Source organism: Lynx rufus, unplaced genomic scaffold (assembly GCF_022079265.1).
Source record: "Lynx rufus isolate CCGP_SWC_20201006 ecotype Redwood Valley unplaced genomic scaffold, mLynRuf1.p SCAF_7, whole genome shotgun sequence".
Classification (NCBI taxonomy): Eukaryota; Metazoa; Chordata; class Mammalia; order Carnivora; family Felidae; genus Lynx; species Lynx rufus.
Window position 1 is genome coordinate 62,195,857 of NW_025814889.1, and position 24,847 is coordinate 62,220,703.

The window sequence follows — 24,847 nt, forward strand, 5'->3', positions numbered from 1 at the left end:
CAGAAGGCAGCAAAGGTGCAGTGGAAGGACAAATGCTGGGGTATCTGGGTGACTCAGTTGGTTAAGTGTCCAACTTTTGGTTTTGGCTCAGGTCCCATGGTTTGTGGCTTTGAGCCCTCATTGGGCTCCACACTGACAGTGAGGGGCCTGCTTGGGATTCTCTCTCTTTCCCTCTCTCTCTGTTCACACTCTCTCTCAAAATAAATAAATAAACTTAGAAAAAAGAAGAAGAAAAAGAACAACAACAACAACAACAACAACAAATGCTGACCCAGCCTGTATCTGCCATGAAGGGTGGAAGAAAGGTAAATGGGGGGGTGGGGGGGAGAGCAGGGAAAGGGGTGTTTGTATGTGTGAGAGCAAAGGGGAGGGGAGGGGAGGAAGGGAAAAGATTCACAATATGCTATTCTAGCCAAGGACGACCTCTAAAGGTGATGTGGGGTGAAAAAAGGGAGGGAAGGCACTTATAGCCAGACTGCAACAGAGCTTGTGACTTAAAAGACTTCACTATTATCCTCAATCACTGCTAACCACAGTATTTATTATTTTATTTATTTATTTATCATTTTTTTATTTATATTTAGCTGGTGGCTGGCTTCCATTTGAAGATGAGTAATAATTAAATAGAAACCCATATTGGCCGATGCATAAAAGCTTTGCCAGAAATAGAGAGAATGCACACATAGGCAAAAGGCAGATAAAGAGCATAATTTATCCAAAGAAAATAGAGGAATTTCCCAACAACATAGATAAAGAGTAGTTCTCCACATGATATAAATATGTTGTGATCTCTGTTTAGAGGAGACAACATGAATGAGATAATGTTTGTCATAGATATTTGCTGGTTTTGTTGCCTAGCATCCACTTCCCCTTCTCTTAGTAACAGGACCAACGCTGCCCTCATGCAACCAAAATGCTTTGAAAGAAAATGACCCCACCCTCATATCTAAGTTAGTGTTTCAGCCACAGTAGTTGGCTCAGGAATGAACCTGTGACCTAAATTAGTTAATTCATAATGAAACCATTATTTCTGTTCAGAATTTGGGTTAGATAAACCTTTCACTGTTTTATTTCCATGTGAATGAAAAATGAAGTTCTAGAAGTGCTGGTAGCCATTTTACTACCACAAGGCGAGCTCTTGTCTAGGAATGGAGCCAACACTAAAGGAACTAATTTGAGGAGAGAGGGAGAAAGAGAGAGAGAGAGTAAGAGAGAGAGAGAGAAAGTCCTGAACATGTAGCTTTAAGCCTGGATAAACTCATTCCCTGCTCTCTTCAAGATCCAGTCAATGTTCTCTTATTATTTAAGCCATTTGAGTGAAAGTTATTTATTAAAACACAGAGATCAAGAAAAGAAATGTAGTATTTATTGTTGAATGTTTGTTTTGTGCCAGGCACAGTACTAAGATCTTTATGTAAACATCAAGCCCAGCCTCTATAATAGGGACTATTATTATCTCCACTTGATAAATGAGGTAACTGAGTGACTCAGATGAGATAAATAACACTTCCAAAGTCACAGAGTTAGACACAAATTGAGAAATAATTTGAACCAAGTGACTCTAACTCCAAAGCTATACTGACACAGCAGCAAAAGATCATTTAGACAACTTAAGAAATTAAGTATATATATCTAAAGTGGAACATAGTCAGCTATATGTCTTTTTCTATTTCGTCTGATTTCAGTTTGCTTCTTCTTGAATACTTATTATACAGAAATTTGATCTCCTTATCATCTTCCATATCCATGATCTCTTCTATAAAAATGTTTATATCCTTGTTCTTTTCCAATTAATTTTCTGAGCTCTTTTCAAGATTCCTCAAAGTATTTCGGTGTTGTTTATCGGGTGTATTAAAATTGTGGTTGTTCTGCAATATTTTCTATTTACATCTTCCTTTTCAGACTTTTCATCTCTTCTTTATTCACAGATGACATGATCACCAGTGTACAAAAAGCTACAAAATCTGTGAAAAAGCTACTAGAATTAATAAGTAAGTTTACTAAAGTCAATGGATACAAGGTTGGTATCACTTGTATTTCTATATACTAACACTCAGCATTTGGAAATTGAAATTTGAAAGGCAATACCACTTGCAAGAGCATGAAACAATATAAAATAGGGATAAATTAAACAAAATACATGTAAGACTTGTACACTGAAGAGTATAATGCATTGCTAAGAGAAATCAAAGTCCTGAATAAATAGAGAGATATGCTGTATTCATGGATTAGAAGATTCAATAGCATAAATCAATTCTCCCTAAATTTGTGTATATATTTAACAGAATTCCAATAAGAATTCCCAAAGGCTTTTATGTAGAAATTGTCCAACAAAATTGGAAGACTAACATTAACTAACTTCAATACTTACTATAACACTACAATAAATAATACAGTGAGGTGCTGACATGTAGATATAAATCATGCAACAAAATAAAACCAGAAATAAAATCACATATATATAATAAAGTGATTTTCAACAGAAGTACCAAGAAATTTAATGAGTAAAATGATAATCTTTACAGCAAATCATTAATAATTCCATATACATATACAATCAAATGAATCTCAACTCTAAACTGGGATCACATATAAAAATTAACATGAATTTGATTACCCAACTAGATGTAAGAGCTAGGATTATAAAACTTCTAAAAGAAAACACAAGGGAAAAATCTGTGAATTTGGAATAGTAAAGATCACCAATCTTGGCATAGATATCTTAAATAAACCAGATACACACACAAAATAAGATATAAAAGAAAAAGCTTGAAAAGTTATACTTCATTTAAATTAAAATTGTGTCTTTCAAAAAAAATAATGTTACAGAAATGAAGAGACAGCCCGATTGGAAGAAAATATTACAATGCATCTATCTGAAAATGGGCTAGTATCCAAAAGAAAATGTTTACAACTCAATAATAAAAAGGCAAGCAACCTAATTTTTTTGAGAGGCAAAATATTTGAACAGATACTTCACCAAAGACATAGGAATAGCAAATAAGCACAGGAGAAAATAATCAGCATCATTGTTAGGCAAATTCAAAGTAAAACCACAGTGAGATATTACTATATATTCACTAAAATGTCAAAAAGTAAACAGACTGACAACATCAAGCATGGACAGGATGTGGAGCAACTAACCCCACTTATACAATGTTGATAGAAATGCAAAATGACAAAGACACTTTGGGAAACAGTTTGAAAGCTTCTGAAACCATATACATGCAATTCCAATAAAACACAGAAATTCATACCTGAGTATTTACCCAGAGAGAAAAAATGCACGTGCCTACAAGATTTATATGGAAATGTGAAAGATAAAAACTGGAAGCAACTCAAATGTCAATCAACTAGTAAATGGATAAGAAAAATGTGGTATAATCATAAAATGAAACACCACTCCACAATAAAAAGGAATGTACAACCATATACGTAACAACATGGATGAATCTCAAAACCATTATGCTGAGTGAAAGAAGCCAGACATAAAAGACTACATCCTGTATAGTTTCATTTACGTGAAATATTGCAAAGGCAACCTAGAATAACAGAAAACAGATCAGTGATTGTGAAGGACCTAGAATGAAGGACAAGGATTTCCTACAAAATGTGAAAAAACTTTTGGGGTAACAGATGTCATGATTAGTTGCAACTATCAATACATAGATGTATGCTTATGTTAAAACTCAGAATTTTTCATTAAAATCATAGGATTTTATTTATGTAAGTTATACTTAATAAGGTTTATTTTAATAATCAAAAAGGCTCTTATGTACATATCATAGCCATTAGACATGTAAAGTGGTGAAATTTTAAATGACTGTTAGAATCTCCAAACAAACAAAATCTTTCATTAAAGAACAATCATACAACTGGACAACAGGTATATGAAAATGTATTCAACATCACCAATCTACAGGGAAATGTAAATCCAAACCATGATGAGCTATCACTTCCCACCTGTTAAGAGGGCTATTATCAAAAGCCAAAAGTTAACAAGTGTTGGTGAGGATGTGGAGAAAAGGGACTACTTGTGCACTGTTGATGGGAGTGCAAATTTGTATAGTCATTATGGAAGATATTATGGAGGTTACTAAAAAAATTAAAAATAGGAATACGGTATGATCCAGCAATCCCACTTCTGACTATTTATTGAAAGGAAATAAAATTGCTATCTCAAAGAGATATGTGTACCTCCATGTTCATTGCAGCATTATTCACAATAGCCAAGGTATGGAAACAACCTGTGTCTATCAGCAGATGAATGGATAAAGAAAATGTGATGGATACATATCCACATCAACATATATATTCAAATGGAATATTATTCCCCTTTTAAAAGGAGAATATCCTGGTATTTGCAACAACATGGATAAACCTAAAGGACATTATGCTAAGTGAAATAAACCAGACACAGAAAGACAAATATCCCATGATCTTACTTGTATGTGGAATCTAAAAAATAAGTCAAACTAAAGCAAAACAGAGTGGAATGGTGGTTAAAAGAGACTGGAAAGTGGAGGAATGGGGGAGATATTAATCAAAGTATTCAAACTTTTGGTTATAAGATGAATATGTTCTGTGACCCCATTCACATCCTGGTCACTATAGTGAATAATAATGTATTATATACTTAAAATTTGCTAAGAGAATATAACTCAAAAGTTCCTACCACACACAAAAAAGTTGATTATGTGATGTGACAATATGTTATTTAGTTTGATTATGGCAATTATCACAATGTATACATATATAAAAATATCACCTTGTGCACCTTAAATATATACAGTTTTTATTTGTCAACCATGCCTTGATAAAACTGGAGGGAAAAGTCAAATCATTGAAAGCCTCGGGGATCAAGTTGTCTCATAGCAGGATTTGTTGCCACAGGAAGGCAAATTCACACACAAAAAAATTTTGTAAAAATTGCATATGTTGGCAAAATTCAGGAAATAATGACTGCTGCAGAGCTTCCCAAAACAAGCAAAGCCCAAGGTATATTTAATGTTTTGTCATCATATCTACATATCAAACGAAAAGTCTGTGGTGGCACTTGTACGGATGTTGCTCCTTCAATTATGCCCATGGAAGGTTTCAACTCTTGTAAAAAAATATGAAAATTTCCACCTTGTCACAACACACTTCTTTCTTCACGGAGGGATGCTGGTGTCAAATGTTTTTTGGTATGAAAATGAAAAATCATCTGGATGAAGCTAAATGGTTAGCTCTGTTGAACAAAGACACATTTGCTCAAGAACATAATAGTGTGAAAATTTAGACTACGAACACAGAAATTTCCTGCTACACACAGAAGTCTGGTGGATTAACTGATGAAGAGCTCTTAACAAGTTGTTTGAGTTGGAAGATAAATTTCAGAAGCAATTTCAAGAAGGTAGTACTCTAGATTTTGTTTTGTGCTTTGAAGATGAAGAACGGCTGCAGAAATTAGGTTCCCTATTTGTTCAGCTGGTTTATGTGATGAAAATGGCTGCCAAGGAGCCTAGTTGCTAATATTATACTGGATGTTAACTACCTGGAATTTAAATAAAAACTCTAAAAAAAATAAAACGCTGAACAAGTCTCTGCAAAACCTGGAGAAAATATTTTGACTTCACATGACCTGATTCATGGACTTAAAAGAAAACTCAACCTTTGGGAAAATCATGTTGCAAAATAAAATCTTTAAGATGTTTCATTGCTGCTGGGACTTGAGAGTGAGAAAGGATATTGACACATTTCAAGTACTGTAGAAAATCAACTGGAAGAACCACAGATTGGAATTGAATGATATTTTCAGTCTGTTTTCTCTGAATCTACTGCTCAGCCTGAGTACATGACTGACAAAAGAAAAAAGATTTTGCACCGACAGAAGTTCTGGATTTCAGGGTAAGAAGATGATCGTGCAAGTCATGGGAGAGTAGTAAACATTCTGCTGCAGGTTTTAACATCTTAGCATGTGCGATCAAGGTGCTTCTTGTGTAAACAAGCATTAGGAGCAAGAACAGAAATCTCCTTTCAGGTAAAAATGTGTGTGCCTATCTCAAGTTTAACCCAGAATTGGGTATTTGTGTAGCAAAAATCAAAGTTTCACAAAAGACAGGTGAATTTCATTCTTTACTTTTGGTGTCAAAAATACCACCCTTTACATAAATATTCTATTAAAAAATTCAAGAATGCTTGTATATGAATTTTTAAACACTTAGGACTATGAGCTTGATCACGTTACCTTGTAAGAAACTGTTTTTCAAAGTATTGTGTAAAATTGCTTCTTGGGTTATACTTTCATTCATATAGCTTCAATTTATGGCTTTAGTAATTTTACTGTTCAACATTGTCAAGAAATTTGTATGTTGTAAATTTGTATTAGTTAAAATCAATTTAAAACATTACTCAAATGAAATCCACCAAAGCCATCTTTACAAAATTGAAATTCCATTTCAGCTTAAAGTAGTAATTTACCAGAAATTTATTGTTTGTCTTATGATTTTTAAAATTTATAAAAATAAATACTGATTGTGAGAAAAGTAAGCAAAGCTTAGTTGGCTAGTTATTTTTCAAGAATGTTGACTAAAATGTCATTTTTAGCTATAAATATAAAAAAATACCTTTCATATACCATCTACTACATATACCACATATCACACTTACTTAGCATCTTGCAAAGAAAAAAGAATTGTTGTGAGACTTGTAAACCTACATAGGATAGGTAAAAAGTTAAAGTAAGAAAAAAATTACTTTCACCATCTTTGCTACTGACTTGGATTAAAGCTGACATCACTTATGAAGAAGGGGCTATCACACAAAAAGAGAAAACTAGTTAAGTTGGCCAAAAGAAACAGATCATGAGAAAAATGTTATTATTTACTCAATAGAGCATCAATAATAAAATTGTCTCATTATACCTACAATTTGCTGGCCACATTAAGATACCATGAACTGTAAATATAATTTTGATGCAGGGTTTCCTGATACCTGAATATTATTGCAAAGATTCTTCAAAGGTAAAAAGATTAAGAAAGGCTTCCTTAGGGTGTCCACTGGAAAAGCTTCAAAGCATCCAAAAATCCTCTGAGATGGTATGTAATATTTTATAATAATTATGATTCTGTGATAATTTCTAGAAATTTCATTGTTTTGCTACTATATCTCCTTTCATTGTATTCTACTGGTTATTGATATTTCATGGGAAAATTATAGTTTTGTGAATATTTTTAAATCCAAATTCCTCACAAAGCTCTTATCTTTCCTTTTATTTAGCTCCAGTTGATTCCCATAGATATTGTAGAACTAAAATAATTTCATCTTCAAACAATGATCATAAATAACAGCAATGATAGTAAGGTAGTAAGCATGTGTCATTTAAGGTTGTCAAACATCTCAGTCCCCTCTTCCTATTAGCACCCCACTTCTATTTGGAGGACACTCTTATCACATGAAGTATTGTAAGTTGGTGGGAGAAACTCTTGACTCACAGTTAGCCAGGTGGCCCTCTCCTGGGACTCTGCATCTTGAACCAGTGACCTGACAACGTGCACACTGTTGGAAGTACTAATCATTGCAGCCAAGGCAGCCTTAGTAGATGGGCTGCACCAGGACTGCTTCTACCCAGACAGCCTCCCTGCCATGTATCTTGCTTCCTGACCCTGGAGAGTTCCTCCAATCCTGTGGTTTCCAAGCCTGTAAGCCCCTGAGAATTTTCCAACAAATTCCCTTTTTGCGGGGCGCCTGGGTGGCGCAGTCGGTTAAGCGTCCGACTTCAGCCAGGTCACGATCTCACGGTCCGTGAGTTCGAGCCCCGCGTCGGGCTCTGGGCTGATGGCTCAGAGCCTGGAGCCTGTTTCCGATTCTGTGTCTCCCTCTCTCTCTGCCCCTCCCCCGTTCATGCTCTGTCTCTCTCTGTCCCAAAAATAAAAAATAAACATTGGAAAAAAAAAATTTAAAAAAAAAAATTCCCTTTTTGCTTCAATTAAATAGAGTTCTAACTTATGCAGATTTCATACTTAATTTCTCCTTGGTTTTAATAAGACTGTTACTAGCATCTCACTTTTCTTTTAATTTTTTAAATGTTTATTTATTTTTGAGAGACAGAGAGACAGAGACTGAATGTGAGCAGGCTCTAGGCTCTGAGCTGTCAGCACACAGCCCCCGATGCAGGGCTCGAATGCACAAACCACGAGATCATGACCGGAGCTGAAGTCTGATGCTTAACCAACTGAGCCACCCAGGCGCCCCTCTAGCATCTCTTAAGTAGTATTTTGGCTATTGGTCTGTAGCAAATATTCTTTTTTGTTTGTTTGTTTTTTACAATAAGGAAATTAACTTCAAAATCTGATTCTCCAGAAACCGTTTTTATTTTTTTATTTTTATTTTTTTTTTTTAAAGTTTTTTTTATTTATTTTTGGGACAGAGAGAGACAGAGCATGAACAGAGAAGGGGCAGAGAGAGAGGGAGACACAGAATCGGAAACAGGCTCCAGGCTCCGAGCCATCAGCCCAGAGCCTGACGCGGGGCTCGAACTCACGGACCGCGAGATCGTGACCTGGCTGAAGTCGGACGCTTAACCGACTGCGCCACCCAGGCGCCCCTCCAGAAACCGTTTTTAAACAAGGAATAGATATTGAATTATTTATGCCTTTTTTAATAGCTACTGAAAGGATTGTTTTTTGTGAACTGACCTGCTGCTTACACAACATATCAATTTTTCCCACATTACTGGCATAAAGCCCACTTGATTGTGGTGCACTCTCCTTTTATTTTATTGTCATTTTCTGAGTATTTAACTCGACTTCCTCACCTACCTTCATAAATAAATATCCCATTGTAGGCCACCTTTGTCAGTTTTGGGTACCAAATTTATACTTAGCTTAATATTTTCATATTTTTCCATAATACAGAACAGATTATATGTTATTATATATACATATATATTATCAGAAATATATATTCTGTAAGAGTTGCAAAGAACTTGGGGTGCCTGGGTGGCTCAGTCGGTTAAGCATCCTACTTTGGCTCAGGTCATGATCTCACGGTTCGTGGGTTCAAGCCCCGCATCGAGCTCTGTGCCCTGCAGCTCGGAGCCTGGAGCCTGCTTCAGATTCTGTGTCTCCCTCTCTCTCTGGCCTTTCTCCTCTCGAGCTCTGTCTCTCTCTATCTCTCAAAAATAAACATTAAAAAATTTTTTTAAAGAGTTGCAAAGAACTTAACAAAGCCATAAGGTCCTCAAGCATTTATTGAAAGTAAATTCTTGATTGTAATTAGACTAAGATAATAGTGAAGAATCTGACAAGAATAATATTTTTAATACAAGGTTTAATTATATTGCTTATGCATATTTTCATTTTCATTTTTTGAAGGTAGTGGAAATATCATAACTCTCTTCTAGATCCTAGATACAAAACACATGCTTCAATATCAGATCACAAGTGCTCTTAACCCAATCTCTATGCCTACCAGATGACAGGTTATCCTAGTCAAAGGCTAGATAGATATCTAAAAGAATTTTCTCTTTTCATGTGTTAAGATTATAAATCTGCATAAGATGCTTCTCCCTATTTCTTGTTAGTTTGAATATAAAATGGAAACTGGGTGATTTGTTATGTAGAAAATACAATTATATTGTACTCCTGCTGCTTTGCATATATGTAGATTATGAGGAAACAAGGGATGAGATTTTATCTGGATTCTCTGGGGTCCTTTTCAGGTTTTTTTATTTTCATCTATTTCTGTCAGGCTTCTGTTTGAAATCAGGGTTCATCCTTTCCATTGAGAACTGTGGGGCATCTCTTATTTTTTAAAGTATTTTACAAATTTCCATTTGCTTCTATTCACTTCACCTCTCCTTGAGATAAAACCATTTGCAGTCAAGGATCATAGTTACTTTCCTGAAGTTGGCAGACTGATGATTCATTCTTCACTGAATAACAAGAAATGGTAAAGCTATACAAAGAGCAAAGATTGTTTTACCAGTACCTTATCCATGAATGCTACAGTACTACTTTGTTGACAGCAGTAATAATTGAGAATACACTAATGGGGAATTTTTAAAAGCAAAGAGATGTTCAACAATTCCAATTCCAATTGAGTATATATCCCAATAAATTAAAAGCAGGGACTTGAACAGATATTTGTTCACCAATATTCATAATAGCATTACTCACAATTACCAAAAGGTGAAACGAATCCAAATGTCCATCAACAGATGAATGATAAACAAAACAATATAAACATACTCTGGAATATTATTCAGCCATAAAAAGAAATGAAATTCTGAAACAACAAGAGAATGAGAAGACAAGCCACAGACTAGGAGAAAACTTTTGCAAAAAAAAATATCTGATAAAGGACTGTTATCCAAAATATACAAAATACTCTGAAAACTCAACAATAAGAAAACAAACAACCCAATTAAAAAATATGAAAAATATATGAGCAAAACTTCACCAAAGAAAATAGAGATGGCAAATAAACATACAAAAATGTGTTCAATGTCATATGTCATTAGGGAATTGCAAATTAAAACAAGATATTTCTACATACCTCATAAAAAATCAAAATCCCAAACACTGATAACACCAAATACTGGTAAGAACTCTCATTCACTGCTGGTGGGAATGCAAAATGGTACAGCCACTTTGGAAAACAGTTTGTCAATCTCTTACAAAGCTAAACATACCCCTACTATGTAATTCAGCAATCAGGCTCCTTGGTATTTGTCCAAATGAGTTTTTAAAAAAACCTACATCCACATAACACCTGCACATCAATGTTTATAGACGCTCTATAAACTATTCATAACAGCCAAAACTTGGAAGCTCTCAAGATGTACTTTATTAAGTGAATGGATAAACTGATACATCCAAAATTCAGTGCCAAAAAGAAATGAGCTATCAAGCCACAAAAATACATTGAGGAAACTAAAAAGCATATTACTAATTGAAAGACATCAATATGAAAAGGTTATATACTATATAATTACAGTTATATGACATTCTGGAAAAAGCAAAACTATTAAGACTGATGAGGGAGTATAAGGCAAGCTGAGGGCAAAGTACAGGCTAACAGCACCCTACCCCACCCCTCCCAGGTGGAATATGTGTGATATTCCTTGGACATTCCTGGCTACCCTGGAGTTTAAGTGCTTGCCATGGTGATGTGGGAAACAAAGGAAAATGAAAAATTAAATTCCCTTACTGCCTACAGCCCACTGACAAGTCCTTGAAACTTGCAGAGTGACCTCTCTCTAGAAGCTCAGCTGCCTCTATGATGACACTTTGCTAGGGACAAAAGGGAATCTTGGCTTAACATTATCCTGACCCCTCAAGATCCTGTAAGCCTACTTTAACATATAAAAATTCCTTTGGAAATTTCCTTAATCTCAATTCCCCCAAGGTATATGCCGGCATTCATACTTCAAGCTTATGGTCCCTGACATGCATCTGAAGGGTCTCATGACCAAGATTTTACTAAGCGATATTAAATGACATTTTCCTAATAGCAGCTAACCCCCAAAAGTCCTGGAAACCTTACTTCCAAAATTCCTTAGAGACTTATGCTGTCCCTGACCCCCTTCCCAACCTGAAGGTATATAATCAGTCACTCTTCACAACCCCAGTGCAGCTCTTTCTGCCCACGGGTCCTATCCCTGTGCTTTAATAATATAACCTTTTTGCACCAAAGACGTCTTCAAGAATTCTTTCTTGGCCATCAGCTCTGAACTCCACCATCACCCCAAAAACCCATTAAAGACAGTAAAAAAGTAGTTGCCAGAATTTGGGGGAAGGAAAGGATGAATAAGGATAACACAGAGGACTTTTAGGGCAATGAAACTATTCTCTATCATGTTAATAATAGAGTTTTAGGGTAATGAGGGGCAGTTCAGAGCTGATGGCCAAGAAAGAATTATTGAAGACATCTTTGGTGCAAAAAGGTGATTTTATTAAAGCGTGGGAATAGGACCTGTGGGCAGAAAGAGCTGCACTGGGGTTGTGAAGAGTGACTGATTTTATATACCTTCAGGTTGGGAAGGGGGTCAGGGACAGCATAAGTTTCTAAGGACTTTTGGAAGCGAGGTTTCCAGGACCTTGAGGGGCTAGCTGTTGTTAGGAAAACGTCATTTATTATTGTTTAGTAAAATCTTAGTCATGATCCTTCAGATGTATATCAGGGGCCACATGCTTGGAGTATAATTGCCAACATATACTTGGGGGTTAAAGATAAAGGAGGTTTGCAAAGGAATTTTTTATCTGTTTCAGGAAACTCACAGGATCCTGGGGGGAAAGGGGGCGGTCAGGATAATATTAATCCAAGATTCCCTTTTGTCCCTAGCAAAGGGCTATCATTGAGGCAGCTGAGCTCCTAGAGGGAGGTCACTCTGCCTATGTCAAGGACTTGTCAATGGGCTGTACACAGTAAGGGAATTTTCATTTGCCTTTGTTTCCGCATCACCATGGCAAGCACTTAAACCCCCTTACATCTTGATGAGGGTTACATTAGGGTTCCTGGAAACAGAGTCTATAGGTTTCTGGAGATTAGGCTATGGATAAGATTGCCTTTTTCTTGCAGCTTAGTAAATTATCCATAAACTGAAGGAGACTTCTGTCCTGCATGACTGTGATCTCTACCAGTAAACCATTTCTTTCCTTTCCTTTGTTCTTAGACAGCCAGGAGTGTCTGAAGAATATCACACACATCCCCCCTTGGGGTGGGAGTGTTGTTAGCCTGTACTTTGCCCTCAGCTTGCCTTATGCTCCCTCATCATTATGTTGATGGTTGTATGTCATTATATATTTGACAAATCCTGTAGAATGTACACCACCAAGAGTGAACCCTAATGTAGTGACAATAATGATAATGGGTGATGATATGTCAATGTAGATTCACTGACTGTAGCAAAGTACCACTCTTGGGCAGGATGTTTATAACGGGGAAGACTATGGGGGAAGGCCAGAGAGAGGGGATATATAAGAAGTCATTACTTTCCATTCAATTTTTATGTGAACTTAAAAGTATCCTAAAAAATAAAGTCTAATAAAAAGAAGAAAAATTCTTATGCATACTATGATATAGATGAACCTTGGAAACATTATGCTTAGTGAAAAAATCCAGACAAAAAGGGACATAAAATGTATGATTTTTTTATATGAATTACCTAGAATAAACAAGTCCACAGAGATAGAAAATATAGTAATGGTTACCAAAAGCTGGGGCTAGGGGTTAACAGGAGATTGTTATTCAATGGATACAGAGTTTCAATCTGAAAGCATGTAAAAGTTATGGAAATGGATAGTGGTGATAACTGCACAATGATGTGAAAGAACTTAATGCTTCTGAATTCTTCAAAATTGTTAAAATGGTAAAGTTTATGGTATGTTCATTTTATCACAATAAGAAAAGAAAAGGGAGGAAAATCTTCACTTTTGTATTTTTTAGATTTATCTGTGTTTCCAGTGAATTTAAGTCATGACCAAGTTGAACAATTATATGAATAATCCTTGTACACAAGAATTGTGGTTGTATCTGACTTAAGATTTGGCAAATAATTGGATTTACTCTTTTTCTTAGTCTCTTTGGTCAAAGGCCTAAAATTCTATGTGAAATGTCTTCCATCATTGGACAACCCATAACTCTCCTGATATGCTTTACATTAAAGTTGGAAAATTCAAAAGAGATCATACTGTGTGACAGAATATAAGTTAGTCCTGAGAGAAATGATTCCATGGTAATAGTTTTAAGAGTAGGGATAAAATTATAGTAAATTATAGACAATATCTTGTGATCTGCTTTTCTTCAACCTAGAACTTCTCTCCATGTTCTGACACATGAAAAAATATTCACACATCCTCAAACAGGACAATTAAATTGGAATATTCAAATGTATTAGCTAGCCCCCATTATCCTGAGGTTCTAAGGTGTTGAACCATTAGTCAATAAAATTATTTAGAAACTCTTTGCTTTGTCTTTGGATTAAAAATAAAATAAATCAAAACAGAAAACTGTTTCCATCCAACAGTAGCAGGATACATTTTCTTCTCAAGTATCCATGGAATATTTAACATGATAGATCATATGTTATAACACAAAGCAATTCTTTTTTAAAAAAATTTTTTAATGTTTATTTATTTTTTGAGAGAGAGAAACAGGGCATGAGCAGGAAAGGGACAGAAAGAGAGGGAGTCACAGAATCCAAAGCAGGTTCCAGGCTCTGAGCTGTCAGCACAGAGCCCAATGTGAACCTCGAACCCATGAACCGTGAGGTCATGACCTGAGCCAAAGTCGGATGCTAAACTGACTGAGCCACCCAGGTGACCCAACACAAAGCAGTTTTTAATAAATTGAAGACTAAAATTATACCATGCATTTTTTTCTAGGCACAGTGGTATGAAAATAGAAATAAATTCCAAGAAGAAAACTGAAAAAGTCACAAATATGTGGATATTAAATGCTCCTGAACACCAATGGATCAAAGAAGAACTGAAAAGTGAAATCAAAAATTTGTATGGAGCCACAGACACACTTAATAGCCAAAACAATCTTAAGAAAGAAGAACAAAGGTATCACACTTCCTGATTTGAAACTATATTATAAAGCCACAAGAATATATAGTGGGAAAAGAATAATCTCTTCGATAGTGTTGGGAAAAGTGAAATCCACCTACAAAGAAGTTGAAAATAGAACTATCATATGATAATTTCACTTCTGGCTATATATCTGAAGGAAATAAAATTATCTCAAACACATATTTGCACACCCATGTTCATTGCAGCGTTATTTACAGTAGCCAAATATGGAAACAACCCATGTCAGCTGACCAATGAAATAAAGAAAATGGGGTGTAAGTAGGAATGAAATATTATTTAGACTTAAAACAGAAGGAAATCCTGCTTTTTGTAAAAACATGGCTAAACCTGGAGGGCATTTTGCTAAGTGAAATAAGCCAAACACAGAAAGATGAGTATTGTTTGGTTTCACATTAATATGGAATCTAAAAAATAGTCTAGCTCACAGAAGCAGAGGATAATGGCAGTTGCCAAGGGCTTAAGGGGTGGGGAAACAGAGAGAGGCTGGTAAAGGGAACAAATTTTCAGCAAAAGATGAAAATGGTCTGAGGATCTAATGTATAACATACTAACTATAATTTATAACACAGTATTATATAATTAAAATTTGCTAAGAGTGCAGGATTTAAGTATTCTCAAAAAAGAAGGGTAAATATGTGAGGTGATGCATGTGTTAACTGGGTGGAAATCCTTTTACAATGCATATATGTATTAACTCGTTATGTTGTATATTTTGTATTACAATTTTATTTGTCAATTATATCTCAGTAAAGCTGGGGGAGGGCGGGGAAAGAAATAGCACATTTGCTTCTTAAAATAATCTTCTTATGTAAATATTGGTATGGACTTTCTCCAGGCAAAGAAATGAGAGCTTAAAGGATGTTAAGCAATTTGCCTGAGATCATTGTGGCAGAGTAAAGAATAGAACCAGGGTCTTATTTCAAAGCTCATACCCCGAATCATTATAGGATTTGTACATACATCCATTGTGGTCCATATCACAACATAGTATGACTTCTTGTACATATATTTTTGGTTTAAAATTAAAAGACATGATAATGAACAAGAGAACAACGCATGATTTCCTCTAGTCTTTAGCTGTATATGTCCCTTTGCTTGCCCGGCATTAGATTAGTCTGATGCCTAAAATTTTCTTCTATCCTGCTTTCCTCCCCAAAACTTACCTTTTTTGGTAGGAGTAAGTAGATACACATATATTTAAAACTCTATCTTTTAGCCAGAGACAGAAATGATGGAAGAAAAAGACGCGGTGCTTCCGACTCACTACCATCAACTCAGGAACATCCTCACCAGCATTTGGTGTTACCAGTATTTTGGATTTCATTCATTCTAACGGGTGTGTAGTGATATCTCATTGTTGTTTTACTTTGCAATTCCCTGATGTCATATAATTTTGAGCATCTTTTCATATGCTGTTTGACATCTGTATTTCTGCTTTGGTGAGGTTCAGATCTTTGGCTCATTTTTAAAAAAAATTTTTTTTACACCTATTTATTTTTGAGAGACAGAGAGAGATAGAGCGTGAACAGGGGAGGGGCAGAGAGAGAAGGAGACACAGAATCTAAAGCAGGCTCCAGGCTCTGAGCAAGCTGTCAGCACAGATCCCAACACGGGGCTGGAACCCACAAACCGAACCACAGGATCATGACCTGAGGTGAAGTCGGATACTCAACTGACTGAGCCACCAGGTGCCCCTGGATCATTTTTTAAATTGAGTTGTTTATTTCCTTATTGTTGAGCTTTAAGAGTTCTTTGTACATTTTGCATTATCAGATTATCAGATAAGCCTTTTGCAATAGTGTTTTCTCAGCCTGTGGTGTGTCTTTTCATCCTCTTAACAATGCATTTTGTGGAGCAGAAGGTCTTCATTTTAATGAACCCTAATTTATCAACTTTTTTATTTTATAGTTTGTGCTTTTGGTGTTGGATCTACAAAGTCACGGCCAAACCAGAAGTCACCTAGCCTTTCTTCTGTGTTACCTTCTAGGAGTTTTATAGTTTTGTGTTAACACTTCAGTTTTTAAAGTACTATTTCCTACTAGTCAGAACATCTGAAAACTCCGAGAAAAAAAAAATGTGTTCTGGCCTGGTTTTCTGGATAATTATTTTCTACTTTCTCTTATGGATTTAGATTGTCGCATTCTGTAAGTCTCTTAAAAAAAATGAGTACAACAATTTTCTTGCAACAATTTTCTATTTCCTTTCTGTTAATTGCATGAGTTAAGAATAGAGTTCAGAGGGGCGCCTGGGTGGCACAGTCAGTTAAGCGTCCGACTTCAGCCAGGTCACGATCTCGCGGTCTGTGGGTTCGAGCCCCGCGTCAGGCTCTGGGCTGATGGCTCAGAGCCTGGATCCTGTTTCCAATTCTGTGTCTCCCTCTCTCTCTGCCCCTCCCCCGTTCATGCTCTGTCTCTCTCTGTCCCAAAAATAAATAAACGTTGAAAAAAAAATTTAAAAAGAATAGAGTTCAGAGGGGATGCAGAATTAGAATTAGAGAGGACTACTATGTTTACAATAATGATGAGACGCCTCCTGGTAAAACTTGACCTATACTTTCAGTCATCTTTAGCACAACTGAAGGATTGACTTTACCACGGAGTCTATAATTGTCCAGGTCCCATTTTCAAGGCCAGGACAAACCAGATTGAGGAACAGGACATGTGAGCAGAGAAGGTGGAGGTAGACGCAGCAAGAGAAGTCTCCCAAGTTTCAGGTTTGATAGGCCCGTGCCCAGGGCAGGCAGGCATAAAAGAGTGTTAATTAGGCTTTGTGGAAATATGTGTAATTGTTTTCTTCGGATGTTATTTTAAACTCCCAATAAACATCCAATTTTTATATTTTGAAGCATTTGGAAGTAATTCGTTTTAATGCAGAAAAATAAAATTACAAAACTTAAATACATAAAAAGATTGAAAAACAGCAATATTAAATATGGAAAAAATAGATTGGATAAAATGAACTACCTCATATCTGTACTTCTCTTCACTCTCATGAGACAGAAAAGGAAGGATACTGTGGAATGTAATGAAAGCATCCAAAAAAGAAACTGAAATTTTATTAAACACCTCTGGGCAGTGAAGCCTTTCAAATGTTGATACAATCTATAGTTACTGATGATATCAAATGTTCTCCTCATGATGAACACACAGCAGAAACACTGATGTCATTCTTTGAATTTCTTTCTATATCTAACTTAACACAAGGTCATGCCCACTATACAACTTTGCATCTTGAAAGTACGTCAGTAAGTCCAGGATTGTGTCTTCTGGTGAAAACACCTGAATTCCCTTTACTTTTATCATTCTGATAGAGTTGCTTTTTTTCTTTCTGTGTCCTTGATGGAATAAAAACGGTGTTTATGGTTTTAGTTGGAAGTGCGGTTAGATTATCTGGAAATGTCCTCACTATCCCTCACTATGCCACCTGTTTTTCATTTTTCTCCTCATTACGTGATGATCATAGCTAACATGTACAGACATGTATTTCAGCAGGCGTGGTGCTGCGCCATTTGTATTGACTATCTTGTTTCATTTTCACAGTCACTGGTAAGAGATCGTCATTTTCATTCCCACTTAACACATTAAGAAAATGAAGCTTGGGTATGAATCACTTGCCCAGAGTCACACGGGTGGTTGGCCAGAGTTCTCACTCAGGCCATCTGGCTCCAGAGCCAGCGCCCCCTACTGCCTCATTGCAACGTCATCTCGCAAAGATCACAAAATTGAAACGGAGCGATTATGTCCAATTTCTCCAGATTACTCCAGATCTCTGACTGCTTTCTTGCTGTCGGGCTTGTTCCTCTCAAGTTTACCCCATACACAGCTACCGCTGTGGTTTACAGAAAATGAAACCTACTCCTGTTATTTCTTCCCTCAAGCCCTTCAAAGCCTGGGTATCCACCCGGCCCCCCACCGCCCTAGAATAGGGTCTAAATATCTATGCATCCGAAAGCTTCTCTGTGAGCAGGTCTCTGCTTCATATTCCTCAGCGTTCTCTTCCCACACTTACACTGCAGCCTCAGGGAATGCTTTGTTCCACACACACATTCCATGGTCTCCTAAGTAATTTCTGAAACACACAAGCTATTTTTCCCGCACGGGGAGTTCTCCCATGCTAGACCAAAGCCTCGTTCTTTCAGGAAAACACCTTCTGCTTCTTACCAAGAACACTTTCCCTACCAAACACTCCTTTGAACCCCAAGGAGTTCACTCCTTTGAGCCCCACTGGGGGATATGCCCTCTTCTGCACTAGCAGATGGTCCTCTAGAATTGTATTTATGTCACTGTGTTATAGCCTTAATACAGGGGTCGGGCTCTCCCCCTAGACAACAGGTTCCTTGAGAGCAGGATAGGCCTCATTCACTTTTAACCCCATCTAAACATTGGGGATGAGACTGATGCTGGTAGATGAAAAAGCCACCCGGTGATCAGCCTGGTTCTTGAGCCAGGGTCTGGGGCTTCCAACTTGAGTCACTGTTTAAGAGGGAAGCTTGGTAGCACCACATCTCACCTGAGCCACATCTGAGGCCTGCAACTCCAGGAAGCTTACTGAGCCTCGGTTGTGTCTTCAGCTCCTGAGCAGTTTGCTGTAGATGGGGCAGATCCTAAAAAGAGGGGCTTGGTGTGTATTAAAGCTGAGTGTTCTGGTCTCCAAAGACGACCAATGCTAGCAAACACCAGATCCAGGCATTGAGTCAGTGTTAAGGAAATTCCTCAAATACATCCAAATGGCTCCATCAGAAAAAGCTTCACTGAAAATACCCATGTTTTATTTTACATCATGGCCCTTGAACGTAACTGCCAGACCGTGTATCTTTATCCAACAGGCTTCCTGTTTCAATCAAAAGCAGTCTGGTAAAGAACAAAACAGCATGCCTTGTAAGATACAGGGTTACTTTTCTCTCCAGTTTTTTGTTTTTTCAGAATGAAGTGTGATCTAATGACACCTCCTTTTTGCAAACCTAACACTGCTCATTTATTTCTTGGTCTTAATAAGTCACCTGCTTCAGTGTGTCAGCTTTCACAAAGAGAAGACAACCCATGATAGAACTATCTTGATAACTTAAAAATTAAGGCCAAGAAAGCAATTTTTAAAGGCACCATCCTGCTATTTTAAGTTCTTTGGAGATGTTGATGTCAAATCATGCTATTGACATGAACCCAGATGACTTGCATTTCAATTCATTCATTCAACAAGAAGTATTGAGTCCCTACATTTATAATATCACTCTAAAATAGGTCAAAAGGCTTGTTGTCAAGGAGCTTGCTAAGTAATCTCCTACATTTGTACACATGAATAACTCCTGATTTATGTTGAATAAAGAGAATTTGTAGAACTGAAGTGTTTATTCATCTTCCTGTTTAGGGAAGGGAAAAAAATGAGCTCTCTGGAGAGGGGAAAACAAATCACAGAACATAAAATAATAGAGCTAGAAAAAGAAATAAAGACTATAGTAAGTCCACTGTCCACAAGATATAGTCTGGAACCTAGGTGTTCCCTGAACTAATAGCAAAGATGCCATAGCAAGAGAAGGCCAGGTTATTTATTAAGCATCTTCATTATTTTGTTACAATTAAGTCTCAAATGAGAAATGTCATATCCAAACACCAGTGGGAAAAGGTATTTAAGCACCTGACTTTTAAACAGATTTTTTAAATTAATCATGCTGCTAGATTACCCATCTCTCTCTTCTGTTTGTGAAATAAGAAAATTTGTTATATCATTTCCAAAGACAGTGATAAACCAGGGATGTAGAAATGCAGTTTTTCTCACATTAACACAACCTAACACACACACACACACACACACACACACACACACACACACAGTGTTTCAGGCAAAGACACTACTACCATTCTGCACTCTCATCAATTCTGACTTTTCTTTCCTAACTATAATTCATATAATTCACCCCAATTAATTTTTTTAGTTGTTTCAGCTGTAAAGTGAGGATAATAATAGTGCTTACTTCCTAGAGTTGTAGCGCAAATTAAATGAACAAATATGAGAAAAGCCCTTACAATAATGTGGCACATACTAGGTGTTATTTAAAGGTTAGCTATTACTATTCATCTAAAAGCTATGATATTTTTAGAAGCTAGACATTTCCTCTAATTTATGCCCACAACTCAAATAGCATGAAAGCAACCCTACTGATAACAAATAGGAGTTTACGTGGTATTAAAAAGCTGCTCTTCAGGAGCACCTGGGTAGCTCAGTCGGTTAAACGTCTGACTTTGGCTGAGGTCATGATCTTGCTGGTGGTGAGTTCGAGCCCCACGTTTGGCTCTGTGCTGACAGCTCGGAGCCTGGAGGCTCTGAATCAGAGCTTCTGCTTTAGATTCTGTGTCTCTGTCTCTCTGCTTCTCCCCCACTAGTGCTCTGTTTCTCTTCCTCTCTCTCTCTCAAAATAAATAAATAAATACAAATTTAAAAATCTCATTTTTGTAAAAAGATGATTGTAAAAGGAGGCTAGGGATGTCTAGGTTGAATTTTTTTTTTAATTTTTTTTAACGTTTATTTATTTTTGAGACAGAGAGAGACAGAGCATGAACGGGGGAGGGGCAGAGAGAGAGGGAGACACAGAATCGGAAGCAGGCTCCAGGCTCTGAGCCATCAGCCCAGAGCACGACGCGGGCTCGAACTCACGGACCACGAGATCGTGACCTGAGCTGAAGTCGGAGGCTTAACCGACTGCGGAACTCAGGCGCCCCTAGGTTGAATTTTAAATGTGTGTGAGGGGCAGTCTTAATTATTTTTGGCAGTGACAAAAACCCATTTGTGTTGCTCTGAAAATAAAAATGAAGATGGTATTCTAAAGCCATGAGTGACTTAGATTCAGTTAGGCCAATTGGAGGCCTACAAAGAAATTGGAGGATGAGGAATTGACAAAGGACAGATGAAGTACAGAACAAAAAGAGAAAGAGAGAGAGAGAGAGGAACTAGAATTAGCTAACTGGGCAGAGATATATAGCGATGGTGCCATCAGAGAGGAAGAGCAAATTACCAAACAGGAGAAAAAGAGAGGGAGAACACAGAAAACTGAGGGTTGGAGTGAGAGCAGAACATGTGGACAGCAGGTGGAAAGTGGGCAATGGAGATACGAACTCACACGGGCTAAGAACAGGCTAACAGCAGTTCCTACCTTAGAAGCAAAAGAGAGGAGAGAACAGGAGGGATTGTTTAAATCACAATATCCCAGTAATCACGGCACCCACAGCAGGATCACTGACTGCTTCTCAATATGGTGAAATTGACTAAACTGTTTGAAACTTTAACGTGTTAGATTCTCTTACTAGTACCTATTTTATACCACAACATCCACACAGAAGAGTAAAGTGTATCTGTGCATCAGAATCATTGTTGTATCTTATTTAAGGAAGCTGGCAGAAACAGAGCAGAGCTGTGGGCCCCGGACAGAACTAAGAAGAATACAGTGGAAATAGAGAAACAGGGGCTGAATTGATGGGCATTTACAAGATGGGCCGGAGGGGCGCTGAATGAATATTGAAAATAATTAATCTAAAAATGTGTCTCCCTTCTCTACTAGAAGGATGGTGACAGTGTTCGCCAAGATAGGTTATACAGAAGGAAGAGCAGGTCTAGGGGAAGATAATGGTGAGTTTAGTGTGAACATGACATATCTTAAGTTCAGGCAAAAGGTAGAAATAGGGGCATCATCAGAAGATTGTTACAATAATGGGTAGAGATTTCCAAAATCCATTAGAATGGTAGAGGCCAAATGGCCAGCACCAAACTTAGATCTTTGTCCTGGAGGACTTTGGCTGGCAATGATATCAACATGAAGCTTTAGAAATCTGCATTGTAGGGGCGCCTGGGTGGCTCAGTTGGTTGAGCGTCCGACTTCGGCTCAGGTCATGATCTCGTGGCACGTGAGTTCTAGCCCCACGTCGGGCTCTGTGTTGACAGCTCAGAGCCCGGAGTCTGCTTCAGATTATGTGTCCCTCTCTCTCTCTGCCCCTCCCTCGCTCATGCAAGCAAGCAAGAGAGAAAGAGAAAGACAAGCTAGAACTATAATATTGTCTTGTATTGTAATATTCTCTTGTGATATTGCATCCAGCAAACTGTATTACGTTTTTAAAACTTTTGTTGTCTCCATTTTTATAAATGATGAATTATACATTAACAATGAAATGATTGAAATAATGCAATGTTTTGTTTTTAATTCCAAATTTATCTTTTGATGTCAGGCCTTCATCTTCTAAGAATCTTCCAGGGAGTATTCACTCTGCTTAACTCTGGTAAATGCTTGACTTATGACATCTTCCTGCTAGACTCGTAGAATCTTCCAAGAATGAGGGCACAGAATTGCTCAAGAGCAAGGATTTAGTGCTGTATTTGAACATGATTCAATTCTAACCAATTTGAAGGCTGTTGATTTAAGGTTTAACAAAGAGTCCTTCTTGTTTAAAAATACTCAGGGCTTTTGATTTTGCCACTGTTCCATCATAACCAGATACTTTACTGAAACAACAAAAAGAGGAAAAGGAAAAGTTATCGAATTTTTAGCCTTTTTCTTTAACTTTCTAGACTTAGTTGAGTGGTATCCTTAATTTTTAAGAATCTAAGTGTATCTATTGGGAAGAGCTTATTCTTTACCAGATGTACTCAATAAAAAAAGGTTCAGATTTCTTTGTTTAACAAAGCAAAAATGTTGACTGGAAATATCACCAAAATTATTATCCTCTCAATTCATGTTTCTTTGATATTTGTTCTTCGGTTAAGCCACCTAAGAGCACTAACAAAATATCATAATATCTACTGTGGAAAGATATCAAATGATAGATTATATTAGTTAAGGTTTTTGTTGAAATAAAAGTAAATAAAATCTACTTAACTTGAGCAAAATAACAATAATAAATAACTTCATGGAAATACTGTGACATTTATTACAATCCAAGAAATAATGAACAGACCTTGAGAAGGACAGAAACTTAGGGAGTTCTGAGACCAGTAGCAGAAATTCATGGAATTTCTAGAATGCCATCTGGAATTATTAAACTTCCAGAAGCTTTCAGAGTCCGTGTCTTTTGGGTCAAAAATTCCAAATTCCTTGAAAGGAAAACCTGATTGGTCTAGCTGTCAGGTGATCACCCTTGGAGGGGTCATTCCAGTCACAATGGCAGGGTCTGAAAATCCTTCTTAAAACCCTTCAATGGCTCTGTTGTACTTCCCGTCAAGTTCAAATACCATTAGATACCTACCTATTCTCCAAATTCATCTCAAACCACAGACCCAGGTGCTCAATATACTTCCCCTCCAGAATCCTTATATATTCTCTTGCCCAGAACTTTCCCCATTACCCCTTCTCTTTCTTTAAGTATCAACCTAAATGTAATTTGACAGAGTTGTTGTTTGAACCTCCACATCTTTTGTTTTAATACTTATGTATTTATTTTGAGAGAGAGAGAGAGAGCATGTGCACAAGCAGGAAGGGGCAGAGGAAGAGGGAGAGAGAATCCTAAGCAGGCTCTATGTTGGCAGTGCAGAGCCCGATGAGGGGCTCGAACCCACCAACCGTAAGATCGTGACCTGAGCCAAAATCAAGAGTCAGATGCTTAACCAACTAAGCCACCCAGGTACCCTTGAACCTCCACATCTAAACCAGGTTTCCCCTATTATTTTCTCAGAGGTCTACTCTATTCCTTCGTAACACTTGCTGAAATTTGTAAACAGATACTTACTTTGTTTAATCTCCATCTTCTACTATCACTAACTATTATTTAAAGGAGGGAAGAGATTTTAATTCTTTTAACCCAGTTTTAAAACTGAGATAGTGTCTGATACCTAGCAAATGATCCATGGATATTTGTGAGTGAGTGAGTGAGTGAGTGAATGAATGGTGGTTGATGGAGGATCACCTTTATGTTTCAGGTGCAGTTCTCAAAGAAAGAAACTGGGCATCGCCTTGCATAGTATCTAGCACCTGAACATGAAGACAACTGACTGCTTAGTTGAAAACTTGAATGTGAAATTGGCAGAATGTTTACCTAAAAATGATTTATATTTAATATTTTATGAAATCCAAGTAATTTTTTTACTTTACATAGCCATTTTTTCCTTTAAAGAAGAGCAAAATGTGGTAATATTTGGGGGGATGGAGGTGGAGATAGGATTTCTTTTGACTCACACGTGCTGAACGCTATGGTTAGATGGCCATTGTAATATGAAAAAAGTGTAGAGGTGAAGAAAATAATCAAAATATAACGTGTCTTTGAGTACTTGAAACTCATAAGAGCATGAAACAG